Here is a 15,326-nt window from a genome sequence, read left to right on the forward strand (position 1 = left end):
AAGTGGGGGGGAGTGGTAAGCCTCTTAAGTAGAATACAAAACCAAATTTTACTACAAAATATAATATTGATTTAGAATGAGAAAAGAAATCACAACAAAGTATGATTTTTTTTAAGCTGGAAAATCTTACCAGCTTCACAAAAAATCAGAACAGTTTTTCTTTAAGTCTTTACCACTACAAACCTAATTTAGGCTTTTTTAGGTTTTCACCATTTAAATTAAAAACCTAATTTAAATCTCTAGTTATTATACCATACAATAATAATTATATATATATATATTATAATATATAATAACTAGAGGGTTAAGTGTAACATAAAATATTTTACTACATTCTGTCTTTTTAGTGGTGTTATTTACATCATTTTATAATTTTTGAAATTTTTTTTTGACATTGGGTACATTTTTATTGAGCCTTTTAGTTTACAACATGAGGTAAAAGGCAAATCAGTTCTCTTTAAGTGATATTTTACACAACTGTAGTAAAATATTTTAAAGTTCAAGGGTTTATAATGGATTACATTTCTTAAAAGTTGAGGGATCAAGTAAACATGTTCTAACTTGAATTTTCCAGTTGATTCTTATCTTAAAAATAGTAACCAGCTCTAATTAGATACATAAGTTTCTTCACAGCCATGTTTTATTGTTGATGATTTCTTAACTATTTCAGTCAATATCCACTAATTCCACTTTAAAAACAAGTTTTGCGTTTGGTGGAATTTTGGCATCAGGCTATCCTTTCTTTCCATAAGCCCATTCTGGTTCAATCTCCAGTCAAGCCTTTTCTCTTTTACTCATAGTCAAGAGTGCTTCATCCCACCCTCTGATAACTTTGCCTATCCCAACCATAAAATTTAAAGGCTTGGCATTTTTCTTCTTCTTTGAACTCGTTTGAATATTAGTATCAAAAACAGTCCCATCTTGTAGTGTTCCTGTATACCAGCAGTGAACAACATCTCCCTTTTTGGGAAAGTTGGTTTTATCTCCTTTTTTAAGAACAGATTTTGTATATTTTGGTGGACCCTCATCCAGAGTCTCTTCAGACTTGGTTTCTTTGCATTTATCTGAACTCGTTTGAATATTAGTATCAAAAACAGTCCCATCTTGTAGTGTTTCTGTGTACCAGCAGTGAACAACATCTCCCTTTTTGGGAAAGTTGGTTTTATCTCCTTTTTTAAGAACAGATTTTGTATATTTTGGTGGACCCTCATCCAGAGTCTCTTCAGACTTGGTTTCTTTGCATTTATCTTCATTAAGCTTCACATTTTTCACCTGCTCAGACACTTTACTTATACTTTCAGTACCCTTGAAATGCTTACTTTCGAAAAGATGGTTATAGGCTGTAACCAAATGGTCCTTGTTAGCTGTCTTGGCCACATTTTTAATGTTTCCTAGTAATTTATGTTCTACAAGAAAAGAATTTGAACCGTGATCCTGCAGAAACTTGATAATGTCCTTCTTGGGGAGGCTCCACGGTCCAGGCCTGCTGCGGAACGGCCGCCGCCATCTTCCCCCGGTGCCTAATTTTTGAAATTTTTTTTATTTAATTCTTTTTTAACTTTTTATTTTATATTGGAGTATAGCTGATTAACAATGTTGTGATAGTCTCAGGAACACAGTCATACATATACATGTGTCCATTTTCCCTCAAACTCCCCTCCCATCCAGGCTGCCTGCCACATAACATTGAGCAGAATTTCCTATGCTATAGAGGAGGTCCTTGTTGGTTATTCATCTTAAATAGAGCAGTGTGTGCATGTCTATCCCAAATTCCCTAACTATTCCTTCCCTTCATCCTTCCCCTCTGCTAACCATAAGTTCATTCTCTAAGTTTGTGAGTCTGTTTCTGTTTTGTAAATAAATAGAACATAATATTTTAGTAAAAGAATGCTTAACATCTCTAAAATACTTTTGTCTGCATAATCTCTGATAGCCTCTGCATATGATATAAGTGGGTGAGATCAATTGTTTTTGCTAGAGAGAATATAAAAATAAATCAGCCTTTCCTCTGGCATGATGGATAAGAAGAAAAAAATTTATTGTTTTGATAATGTCACAATTTATTGTTTCCAAAGTCAAATAAATTTTTAAGATTGTTACCTATTTGGGAAAAGTTCTATCAAGGATAGTTCACATATAAACTGTAATATTTCAAGGCATTTCACTTTTCTTTTGCAAAGGTTTATCTTAAATTCTCTTTAAATTGATGGCCATTTTGTTACTGATAGATATTGGTAGTGCATGTTATAAAGTTCACATTATCTTTGTCAATGTCAGTATTTATTACAAATCAGCAAGAAATTTTCTTTTCTAAATATGTTCATATGATTGCTCCTCTCCATTGACTGGATGATCAAACCATCCAAGAATGAATTGATTGCCTGTGTTGGAAATTTATCTCTTCTTTTTGATGAATTATATGCTTTAATTCACTCCTCAATTGTTGCTGTTGTTAAGTCCCTAAGTCGTGTCTGACTCTTTGCGACCCCATGGACTGCAGTATGCCAGACCGCCTTGTCCTTCATATCTCCCTGAGTTTGCTCAAACTCATGTCCACTGAGTCAGTGTTAACAGAATAATTTCTGTTAATTCTGTTGCTCGTCTTTAGAGCTTTTGGTCCATTTATTTTTATTTAAATATTCTCTCAGTTTTTAATTAACTAACTGAATAATGTCAATAAAAGGATACCTTCATATATGTCCAAATCGGGAGTCTGTGATTTCTTATTTGTTTTATGGAAACATTCCAAAATGTCTTTTCAAACTACAGTTAAAATGGTATATTTGAGCTTTCTCAACTTTTTCAATAAACTTTTGCATCTTGTCTCAGTGTTTGAGTTCCTCTTCCAAATCTTACAAAATATGTCTAGATTCCTCAAAACACCCCAAGCCCACCTTGCAAGGACTGAAGCACACATTTTGGGGTTCAAACCAAGGAGAACTTGAGTTGGGGGTGCATTTAGTTTGTGCTAGTGAGGTTCACTGTCGATCTGATGTGAGGTCACTGTGTGCTGTCACAGTGTAGGAGGCTTCCAGGAATTTCCCCCTGGCCATTGTGCCAGCCCCCTCAGCATCCCAACTGGAGTGCAGGGCTGGGAGACCCATCCTGATGGGAATGTATCAGGTGGCTCCTCTAATGCCACGGACATGAGGACTTGAAGTTAATCACTCTTTTTTAAATTTTAACTTTATGGCTGTGCTGAGCAGCATACAGGATCTTAGTTCCCTTACCAGGGATAGAACCTGCACCCCCCGGGCTGAAAGCATGGAGTCTTAAGCCCCCAATGGACATTCAGGCAAGTGTCTGGATAGCTGCTCTTTGACAGCAGGACTTTAGAATGGTTCCCAAGGATTTCCGGTTTAGGCACTGTGCGCGACCCTGACGTGGGCAGTGCTATTCTCAAGGGCAATGGCTCCACCATCAGGAGGGAGAGAACCTGTTGGCTGCACAAAGCGACACGGTGGTACCGGGGGCGGGTGCTGTACGGTCCACCTTTGGCTCTCAGATTCAGCCCTCACATCCCTGGGAGGCAGCCAGGGTGATTGCCATCATTCCTATTTTACAGTTGAGGGATCCGAGGCCCGTGGGGCCTCAGATGACTCATGTGAACAGGTTAACAAGGCCCAGACGCCATGAGTCATCCTCCCGGGTGATAAGTGCTGGGCCCAGCGCCGTCTAGACAGTCCTGTGAGTTGTCATGAGACCCCTTGCCTTGGGACTGTTGTGGGAGGTGATGGGCATCACCCACCCTCTGGGACCACCGTTAACCATGTCCTTCCCATCCCCCACCCCCACCCCCAGTGCTCTCCACCTTCAGAACACTGTGTAGCCTCCATCAACAAAAATATCCTAACCACTGGCTTTCTGCTAAACCCAGGAAGGTGTCGCCTACTAAAAACCACTGTGGTCACAAGGAGTAAGTTATCAGCATTAAAGAAATGGTTGGTGGGGCTTCCCTGGTGGCTCAGTGGTAAAGAATCCACCTGCCAATGCAGGAGATACAGGTTCCATCCCTGATCCGAGGAGATCCCACGTACCATGAAGCAACAAAGCCCATGTGTCGCAATGACTGAGCCCCTGTGCTGCAACTACTGAAGCCCTCGAGCCCTAGAGCCCATGCTCTGCTCCAAGAGATGCCTACACAATGAGAAGCCCATGCAACATAACTAGAGAAAAGTCCACAAAGCAACAAAGACCCAGAACAGCCAATAAATAAGCAAAATTATAAAAATAAAGTAAAATCTTTTAAAAAGAGAGAGACAGAATTAAATGGTGGACAGCAGTCATGTACATTGAGACCATTTGGCCCACATATTCCAAGTTATCTGAGGCTTAGGGGCAAAGATACATGATTCACCTCTAGCGGGACCCCTGGAGAAAACTCCCAGCATGAGAGCCACCCCTTCCAGGTGCTGGACTGGGAGGGAACAGAGGAGAGGGCTGGCGTGTCCTTCAGGAAATGGAATCTGCTGCTCTCTGAGCCATGAAATCAGACATGCTCAGCCCGGGAGCTTCTATCCCTGCCCCATGGGAAGGTGCAGGAAGAGGGTTATTGACAACGAGTTTCCTGATAATTGAAGATTAATTTCCCTGGATTGGGGAGGGGGAGTCACGCTTGGGTGCTCAGCCAGGAGGGGTCTCTCCAACCTGAAGGTGGGGGTACTGAAACGATCGGATCTGATCACAGGACAAGTAGGATCAGTGATGGCCTTGAGTGAGGCCATCTAATCTGGGACCCTGTGTGGAGTCCCAGGTGCCATCATTTCTAACCCATCTGAATCAAGGGAGTGTGGAATTCACCCTGAGTTGAGGGCTTCTCAAAGGCTGACAGGTGCGTGCTAGGCCCACGGCAACCCCCAGCCAGAGACCAGGGATGGAAAGGAGGGGGCATCGGAGACTAATCTTCAGAAAAGGAGCGTGATCCCAGGTGGGGGCTCACCTCCAGCCCAGCACGGTGTCCAGGGAAGCACAATCATGTGTGCCCAGCCTCAGAAGAGACAGCTGGTGTCCTCGGGAACCCACAGGGCAGCTGGCTGGCAGAAGGAGGTGGGGCACTTGGGTTCAGAGAAGGGTAAAATCCCAGAAGAGCCAGGCAGAGTGAGGGACCCAAACTGAAATGGGGTAGCTGAGAGCCGAGCCCCAGGCCTTGCGAGCTGGTTCACATGGGGCCTGGGGTTCTGAAGCCAGTGTGAGCCCAGGTACAACTCAGGTCTGGGGCGGCCACAGGCAGGGCAGCGGGCCAAGGGCTGTCTTGTGCTGGGTCGGCTTGGAAACGCAGCAGGCTGGAGGCAAGGAAGCTGGGGAGAGACAGGTGAGGGCTGCACCCTCCCGCCAACTCAGACACAATGGTCCTCCTACACAAGGAAAGAAGTGTCCGTAGGGATGGGCATGGAAAGAAATACCTCCAAACACAGTGGATGTGGGCAACTTCCATGGAGATGCTCTGCTCTGGGGCCCAGAGAGGGCAAGCAACCCACCCCAGGTCATCCAGCAGGTAAGTGGCAGAGTTAGAGTCAGAGCCCACAACACCCTGCCCCCTGCCCTGTAATAACGTGGGGTGGGGAAGATCCCTTGGAGGAGGACATGGAAACCCACTCCAATAATGTCTGACTCTTTGGGACCCCATGGACTGTTAGTCCACCAGGCTTCTCTGTCCATGGGGTTTCCCAGTCAAGAATACTGGAGTGGGTTGCCATTTCCTTCCCCAGGGACCTTCCTGACCCAGGGATTGAAACTGTGTCTACTGCACTGGTAGGTGGATTCCTTACCACTGAGCCACCAGGGCAGCCCTGCCCTTATTTTATTTAGGATTTCTTGGAACTAACTGCATGGAGGAGACTGGCTCCATCATATTATTTTTTTATATTGTCATTGTTAATTTGAACTCATCAGATTGTGCTAGCCCAATAAACTGATTTAGGGAATGTCCTTCTTTTCTGTGCACTAGACAAGTTTGAATATATATCTAATTATTTTTTCTTTTACCATTTGGAAAAACTTTTCCAGCTTGCTTTATTTGTGTGGGAAGATTTTTTTTAATGATTTTTAATGGGTATAGGCTCATATTTTTCATTCCTCTTAAGCAGGTTTTGGTAAATTATATTTTTCTGGAAACTTTTCCTTTTTAATCTAAGTTTTCAAATTTTTGATACCAAGTTCTCCACATCATTTTATGTTTTTAATCCTATAAATTAAAAAATTTAAACATAAAATATACAGAAGAGCACTTGCTCAAACCATGGTAGTGAACATCTCTGCTAGCCCCACCCCTTCCTTCTGTCTAAGAAGGCCACCTACAGTCACTGCCCCAGAGGTCACAATGCTTACACTTTTGTTGATTCTTTCCAGACCTCCTTCTGTGTTTAAATCAACATGTGTTGATGTGTGCAGTAGATCAGTCATGGCCAAACCATTCTAAGTATCTGCTGTCTCTTAGAATAACAACAAGTATGCATGTTAAAAACAAAACAAATTCTAAAGCTTCAGAGTCTAACTATTAACAGGGGAGGGGAGGACAAACTGGGGGAGTAGCATTGACAAGGGAGAGTGCTCTCGCCTGGAAGACCCCAGGGATGGAGGAGCCTGGTGGGCTGCAGTCCATGGGGTTGAGAAGAGTCGGACACGACTGAGCGACTTCACTTTCACTTTTCACTTTCATGCACTTCTGGAGAAGGCAATGGCAACCCACTCCAGCATTCTTGCCTGGAGAATCCCAGGGACGGGGGAGCCTGGTGGGCTGCCGTCTAAGGGGTCGCACAGAGTCAGACACGACTGAAGCGACTTAGCAACAGCAGCAGCAGCAGCATCAACAAAGACATACATACACTGCATGCATGCGTACTGAGCCACTTCAGTCGTGTCCAACTCTTTGCAAACCCACAGACTCTAGCTTGCCAGGCTCCTCTGTCCACGAGACTTTCCAGGCGAGAATACTAGAGTGGGTTGCCATTTCCTTTTCCAGGGGATCTTCTCCACACAGGGATCTAACCCAGGTCTCCTGCATTACAGGTGAATTCTTTATCACTTGAGGCACCTGGGAAACCCCATACACACACTACCATGTGTAAAACAGCTAGCTAGTGGGAAGCTGCTCTATAGCACAGAGAGCTCAGCTCAGTTCTCTGTGACGACCTAGAGGGATGGGACAAGGGGCGGGAGGGAGGCGCCCGAGGGAGGGTATGTATGCATACAGAGAGCTGATTTACTTTATTGTACAGCAGAAACTAACACATCGTAAAGCAACTATATTTCAATTAAAAAAATAGAATATAAATATAGAGAAAGAGCCTCCTATCAGCAGATCGACTCTGTCCAGCTTCCTCCCGCCCTGTGCCCCGGGGCAGTGGGCGCCTAGGACCTGCCGGGAGTGGCGGTGACTCAGTCTGACCGCTGACCCAGGCAGGCCGGGGAAGCAGGCAGGCAGGAAATGTCAGGAGCGCATCAGAGGAACATGGCTCATCGATGTGGCACCAGCACCCGCCTGCGGGGAGCTCCAAGATGTGTTTGCAATCAAGCTGACAGATCCATTAGGGGCTGGCCCCAGCCACGTCTTCCAGGCTGGGGACCCAGCCCACAGCCAGCAAGTGGGAAGACACCCCCGGGTCCGCGAGGATCCTGCAGGGCATAAGAGGACATCGTACCTATGCTGACGATCACCGTAAATATGAGCGGCTAAGCGTGGACTCCAAGCCAGGCATTCTGAGGCAGGATTTCTTTTAACCCTCACAACCCCCATCCTGTAAGATTGTGCCCATTTAGAGATGGGAAAACTGAGGGTCAGAGGAGCGAAGGCACCAGCCTAAGGTTGAATGAAAAGCTGTCACAGACATGGTTCTTGGCCTCCTTAATCAATTGACTAGAGGCCAGACAAGAAATTCAGGAGAGGCTTTCTTGGGGTCTCTGCTGCAGCAGAAAGGGGAATGAGAATAAACAACAGATTCCCTTGCTGGTCGCTCCCTGAGGTGGGGGGTGAACTTGTCGCTTATATGGGGTGAGGGTAGGGGTATGTCTGGGGTGGGGCCGGAGGGGTGGCTTAGGTTTCCTCATCCCTTAGGTGGTGGTGTGTGCAGGGGACACGCACAGGGCCCTGCTTTTGCTTCAGGCTCCTCAAAAGTGGCAACTGGATTTTTCGATCTCTTTGTATCTTTTGGTCCAGAATTTGCCCCCACTGCATATGCATGCAGTTATTTTTAGTCCGGTACAATTTCTTTGTGTTCTGTTGCTGGAGGAGAGGTGAGTCCAGGCACAAGCACTGCAGCGTAGGGTCCCAGGTCCCAGCCTCTCCCTTTGGGTTCAGCCCACATTCCCATCACAGTCTCTGTGGTCAGAAGGCACAGTGCACTGTCTTTGAACATTACCCTATAGGAAGATGCTTTTCTCCCCACTTGACAGATGAGAAAACTGAGGCCCTGCGAGGTTAAGATCCACACCTTCCCATCCTGAAAAGCCCTGTTCCCCTCTCCTGAATCCCAGTGTGGGGGCGGCACTGGGGAAATTCAGAGAAGGATGGGCAGGTTGCATAACATCTCTTGTTTTCCGCCAAAAGCTACAAACACCCACTTTCCCCATTCACGAATCTGGGCAGTGAGTGGTGGGAGTCGGGGAAGGATATTTTAGAAGTTGTCTTCAGTCAGGGAATTTCACAGTATAATTACATAGTGAGGACATAAAATTAGCAGAGAGAGAGGAGAGCGTCAGCTGCGGCAGCCACACACCACTGCCTACATTGCCACACTCGTCGTCAGTTCACAGCCTCCCAGGTGGGCTGGGGAACTCTCCCTGTAGGTCCCAAATGCACACAGGATGCTCAGAGACCCCCCCGACTCCAACTCCCACACAGTCACAGACAGAGAAGCTGAAGCCGCAGAGGAGGAGTTTGGGCTAGAGGTCACACAGTGACCAGCACAGGATCAAGGGTTGGACTCCTGACCCCAGCTCCAGGCCTTCAGACCCACCCAGCCTCTCTGAAGCTGAGAGCCAGAAATAGACTATTGTTGGACTCCCAGAGTCCAAAATAAATTTGTGTAGAGCTCTATGCATTGTTGCCATGGTTATAGATAACAAGGGCCAAGGAGAAGCACAGCAAATTAGTTAATGATGAAAGAGAAACTTCCAACAGAGACACATTCCACACGAACAAATTGCTTTCCTAATTTGGCTGTGAGCTGGACCCCGGCGGCACGGCAAGTGTTGGGGGCGAGGGGAGAGTAATTACAGCAGGGGATCAGAGTGGGCAGGGTACGTTGTTCCCAGCTGTCCCCACCCCACTCCCTCCCTCCATCACCCAAACAGTATGTGAAAATCCACAGGCTCACGTGATCTGTTTCAGCTTTGCTTTCCCCTGGGCAGGAAGATCCCCTGGAAGAGGGCATGGAAACCCACTCCAGTATTCTTGTTTAAGAAATCCCATGGACAGAGGAGCCTTGAGGGCTACAATTCATGGGTTTGCAAAGTCAGACACAACTTTGCGACTAAAAATGCACACATGCACCATAGTATATATTGCTAATGTTGTTGTTCAGTAGTTAAGTCATATATATGCTACAATAATAACGCATTGGAGAAGAAAATGGCAACCCACTCAGTATTCTAGCCTGGAAAATCCCATGGAAGAGGAGCCTGGCAGGCTTATAGTCCATGGGATTGCAGAGAGTCTGACAGGACTAATCTACTGAGCACACATGCACACACACCGCAGGCCTACAGGGAAAGGCGAGGCTGTGTTCTCCCCAAGACCCACGGGGGGCAGCAGCTGGCCCTTGCCTTGGTAGGGTGGGTGGTCAGGTCTGAGTGAGACAAGGCTAAAGACTAAGGACTGATTCCTTGGGGTATTTTTGCTCTCAACCTCCTGAGTCACCTGCTTCCTCTCATCACTATGGCAGCTGTCTGCAAAACTGGCTGCAGTTATTCTCCTCCTGGTACCCAGGCCTCTTTTAACTGATTTTGCAGCTCCTTCCATCAGGAGGAGGAGTCCCTGTCCCCCTCCCCTTGAATCTGGACTGTCCTATTGACCAGTATCAACTAACAGAATGTGTTACTGGTTTAGTATTTTAGACAAAGACTAAAGTCCTTTGTCTCTGCCCCAGATGTCTTCTGTTAGCATCTCTGAACTCATGAGCATTAAGTTAGGAGCATGTGCATGCAGGTGTGTCTCTGACTCTTTGCGACCCCATGGACTGTAGCCCGCCAGGCTCCTCTGTCCATGGGATTTCCCAGGCAAGAGTACTGAAGTGGGCTGCCATTTCCTCCTTAGGGGATCTTCCCAACCCAGGGATCGAACCTGTGTCTCCTGTGTCTCCTGCAGGTGGGTCCTTTACTGCTGAGCTGTGAGCATGTGCATAGGATCCAATCACATCCTGCATCTAACACAACCCAGGCCAGCTCTTGCCTCAGGATCCCTACACCTCTGTTCCTTCAGCTTGGAACACTTTTCCCTTAACAATCATATGGCTTTCTCTCTAAATTCCTTCAAGCCTGTGTGACTCCTGGTCCTCTAAGAAGCAGATGCTGAGATGGGGTTAATCATGCCAGTTTTTTATGGAGGGAAATGCCTTTATGATGGGAAATAAGAATGGAGCAGGGGGTTGAGGTCTGACAGTGACACAAGTCTGACCCCAAGGGAAGAAAAGAAGAAAAAAGGCAGAATGGAAGGGCCCTAGAGTTTGGTGTTGTCTCAGGAAGTTTCAGCAAAATATCTGAGCCAGAGTTTGTTGACGAAGGGTCCCAGGCTCCCAGGAGAGGTCAGTCACTGGCAGGAAGCAGCTGTGGAAGATGCAAGCTTCATACGAATGCAGCAGTGGATTTCAAAACTTGGTTAACTGTGGTCCTCAGTCAGGAATGCTCTCTGTAGTAGAAAATCTGCAAGACTTATTCTATAGCTTTCATTAAACCTCTGTTTCAATGCCTCTTTCCACCAGGTCTTCCTGATCACTCCATAAAAAGAGAAAATCTCCCTCTATCATCCCCACCATTCTCCCCTACCCCTTAGGCTTCTTTGATTGCACTTGTCACCCACTGATTCTGTAATTACTTGCTTACTTATTAATTTTCCCACCTTTTGCCTCTAAAGGGTAAGCTTCATGGCACAGGAATTTTGCTCTGTTTTGTTCATGGCTGTATCCCTAGGACACTGAAGAGTGTCTGGCACTCAATAGAATTATTGAATGAATGAATGAACAGATGGATGAATGAATGAAAGAATAAATCTTTCCTGATAGGTTTTTTTAATTATTTTTTTATTTTTGGTTGTGCTGGGTCTTTGTTGCTGCCTGGTCTTTTCTTTAGTTGTGGTGAGCAGGGGCTACTCTCTAGTTGCAGTGCACAGGCTTCTCACTGGGGAGAATGGGCTCTAGGGTGTGTGGGCTTCAGTAGTTGCAGTTCATGGGCTCAATAGTTGCAGCCCACAGGCTTAGTTGTTCCGCAGCAGGAGGTATCTTTCTGGGTCAGGGATCAAACCCGTGTCCCCTGCATTGGCAGACAAAATCTCATCCACCAGGGAATGTACCACCAGGGAAGTTCCTCCTGATAGCTTTTGTAGGGTCATTTTCAATTTGTGCAAGCCCATGTTACAGACTGAATGCTTATCCACCCAAATTCATGTGTCAGAGCTCTAAACTCAAATGTGATAGTATCAACATTTGGAACTGTGGCCGCTGGGAGATAATTTGAGTTAGTCGAGATCATGATGATAGAATCCTTGTGGCGTGACTAGCACCCTAAAAAGAAGAGACACCGGCCAGCTTGCTCTTTCTCTGCACACACACTGAGGAAAAGCCAGGTGTGCACACAGCAAGAAGGCGGTCATCGACAAGCCAGAAACAGAGTCCTCGCAAGACACTGAATCAGTCAACACCTCGAGTTTGGACTTCCCAGTCTCCAGAGAAGGAAACATTTATTTCTTAAGCCACCCAGTCTATGGTGCAGTATTTTGTTCTGACAGCCTGAGATGACTAAGACATTCCCCAGCCCAATGCTAGGTCACACGGGGAGCATCCATAAATTTTCGGACCATTCTGAATGATGCTCTGAAACAGGAATACCTTATCCTCCATAACCCTGTGTGTCAACCGGAAGTGGGGGTATTTCCTGGTGCCGGCTGCCAGTTGACAAACAGACAGGAAGTTGCAAATTGTGGCTGGTCATGGCAGCTATATATGACGAAGGGAAGGGAGATGATATTTTTCGGTCAAACCTCTAATACCGCATCCATGTAAATTTCCTCTCAGAAAATCCCTGTATCATCCTGGACACATTCACGCAACAGTTCCTGGGAAAATGCAATGATGGAGCAAAGTGGGCTGGCTCTGGGCTCTCATCAGTCTCTGGGGTTTGGGGCAGTTTTCCCTACTTGGTTGCCATGGCAACAGAATCCAGCTACAGGTGCCCACCTGTCACCAACATGAGAGCCAGACTTGCACTGCATCTGAGCACGCCTGTCAGAGTGGGGAAGGAGGGAACAAATATGGAAAGGCCTTGTGTAGTCTCAGGAAAATCCAGGTGGCAGTCAGGAAGCAAGTCCAGGCTGCAGATCTGTGGACCTGCCCTGCTAGACGCCCAGGCCCCTGCACAAAACTGCAATGCTGCCCTCTCCTGGTGGCAGGGGGCCTCTGTGAACACAAGGTGGTACCCTCACTCCTGTACCAACCTGCACTGGTGGGTTCAAAATGCAGGTACACATGGCTATATTTAACATGGGTAACCAACAAGGACCTACTGAATAGCACAGGGAACTCTGCTCAATGTTATGTGCCAGCCTGGATGGGAGGGGAGTTTGGGGGAAATCAAATGAAATGTGCGTTAGTAGCTCAGTTGTGTCCAACTCTTTGTGACCCCATGGACTATATTCCCACCAGGCCCCTCTGTCCATGGCATTCTCCAGGGAAGAATACTAAAGTAGGTAGCCATTGCCTTCTCCAAGGGATCTTCTTCACCCAGGGATCGAACCTGGGTCTCCTGCATTGCAGGCAGATTCTTTACCATCTGAGTCTCGAGGAGAATGGATACACCTATATTTATGGATGAGTCCCTTAGCTGTTCACCTGAAACTATCACAACATTATTATTAATAACTGTAATACTCCAGTACAAAATAAAATGTTTTTTAAAAATGCAGGCAAGATACTTACTGCTCGGCTCTGCCCACCACCTGCCATCACCCATGCTTCTGCCAGACACCACCTGCCATAGACCTGAGCCCATAGCCCAGATCTGTGACTTGCTCCCACGTCCACCTCCAAACCAAGGGAGGGAGCCGGGGCTCTTTCCTGCTCCCCAGGACATCTCCCCATGTAACATCTCCTGTGACCCACTCTGGCCCCAGCACCAAGACATCTCCAAGATGCCAAAGGGCATGTCAGGATGCGTCACTCCCAGCTTGCCAGGCATGGGGTCCAGGCTCTGCAGTCATTCGCCCAAGAAGCCCTGGGTGGGCTCTTCTCTCCTCCCTTCCCACAGGGAGGGCTAGCCAGCCCCCTCCTCGCCCCCTGGCCACCGTCCTGGGCCAGGCCTATTTCTGCTCCCCAACTGGACTCCTGCAGAGCTTCCTAACCCAGCCCTAGTGACCACTTATTCCTGCCTGCTGGGCCCTGAAGCAGCTTGGGCTCAGGGTCTCCCAACACCCTTCCTGAGCATGACTTTAATGTCCTGGTCCCACACTCTCTCCAACAAGGCGCACAGCTGATTCCTAGAGCAGCCCCAGGGCAAGGGGTGGAGGGAGGTGAGAAAGAGGACAATCACTATGCCTGCATTCTCCTCATCTCCCCATCTCTACCACCACGGCTTGTACCCAAACCCTCTCTCCTCTTCTAAGCCAACAAGCCCCACACATACAAACACCAGCAAACAGACCCCTGGCAAAGAAGGTATTCCCAGTGACGGGGTAGCCACATGGCAGCTCTGTCCCAGCCAGGCCACCTGTTATAGCAATAGATGTCATCGTGGTGTTTTTTCAGCAGTGAGACTACTCATGGCTACAAGTCACAGAAATCCAGTACAGAACAGTGCACACAGCTACTATCTCACAGAAGCCCAGAGGCAGGGCGATTAAACGGTGATGACTTCAGCAGTTCAACATTGTTATGCACCCAGATTCGTTTTCTCTTTCTTTTCTGCCATCGACAGCTTGAGGTGGCTCATCTCCCTCTCATCACAGTCTCCAAACGTCTGTCTCGGCTCCAGGTATTGCACAGTGACCGTCAACAAGCAGCTGCAGAACAGGACTTCTTAGCTCTCACCTTTTCAGAGCAAGAAAATCTTTCCCAGAATTCCCCTGGCAGTCCTTCCATCACATCTCATTGGCCAGAATTGTGTCCCACACCATTCCTAAGCCAATCTCTGACAAAGGGTGTGGAATCATCATCACCATGATTGGCTTAAAATAGCAAAGAGGCACACCCCTGGGGTGCAGCAGAGCCCTGTCCACTTGCTACTGCACTAAACTGGTGTCTGTGGGCAGGTGAACAGGGCGCGGCTGCTGGGACACAATCCCCTGGTCTGTCTTTATATTCATATTTAAGTGACTCCACCAGGTGTGGCCAGTGCCCCTCCAAGGACAAGCTAGGGCCCAACTCTGGGAGCAGAAGAATGGGAGAGATAAAAGGACCAGTGACCAGCAGACACTGGAACAATCATTGCAATGGTTGAACCATGAAATCATGAACGCAGAACAACGGCAACGGGGGTTAAAGTAGACAAGAGAAGACACAAGCAAGAGAATTTTTAGCTATTAGAATCAATGAGTCTGGGCAACTCCTTGGATGTGGGGGAAAGAGAGGGCAAGGAAACCTGGAGTTTTCTAGCCAGATGCTTCTGAGGATGGTGGAGCCACTGGTGTTGATTCAGCTGGATGTATGTATCCCAGATAACTAAGGAGGTCAGTGTGCTTGCACAAAGGACTGGACAGTTTTATTTATTTAAAAAAATTATTTTTTGGTCACACCTCAAGTCACATGGGATTTTTGTTCCCCAACCAGGGATCAAATCCATGCCCCCTACATTGGAAGGGTGGAGTCTTAACCACTGAATAACCAGGGAAGCCCCAGACTGGGTAGTCATGAAGGCCTTTTCACACTCACTGGTCTCACTTGTTCCTCACAGCCACCCAGCAAGGCAGGCAAGGTGGGACAGGTAATGGCTTACCTATTTTACAGGTAAAGATGCTGGCACTTGTTGGCAACATAGACCTCAGGTTCCCAGGGTGACAGAGCCTAGAATTGGGACAAAATCTGAGTACGTGAACTGGGGGAGTCAGGCTAACCTGGGCTGGGATCTCCTGGACTGATGCACTCAGTCTTTGCCCAGACTGCACCTGCCTCTATGTTCCGGCTTTA

The 15,326-nt window shown here is 47.1% G+C and overlaps 1 pseudogene; it reads right to left on the reverse strand.

Annotated features, from left to right (window-relative positions):
• Positions 1-666: 666 nt before the first annotated feature.
• LOC122455189 lies at positions 667-1,507 on the reverse strand (annotated as a pseudogene).
• Between the last annotated feature and the right edge of the window lie 13,819 nt (positions 1,508-15,326).

The sequence above is a fragment of the Cervus canadensis genome, chromosome 17 (assembly GCF_019320065.1).
Source record: "Cervus canadensis isolate Bull #8, Minnesota chromosome 17, ASM1932006v1, whole genome shotgun sequence".
Classification (NCBI taxonomy): Eukaryota; Metazoa; Chordata; class Mammalia; order Artiodactyla; family Cervidae; genus Cervus; species Cervus canadensis.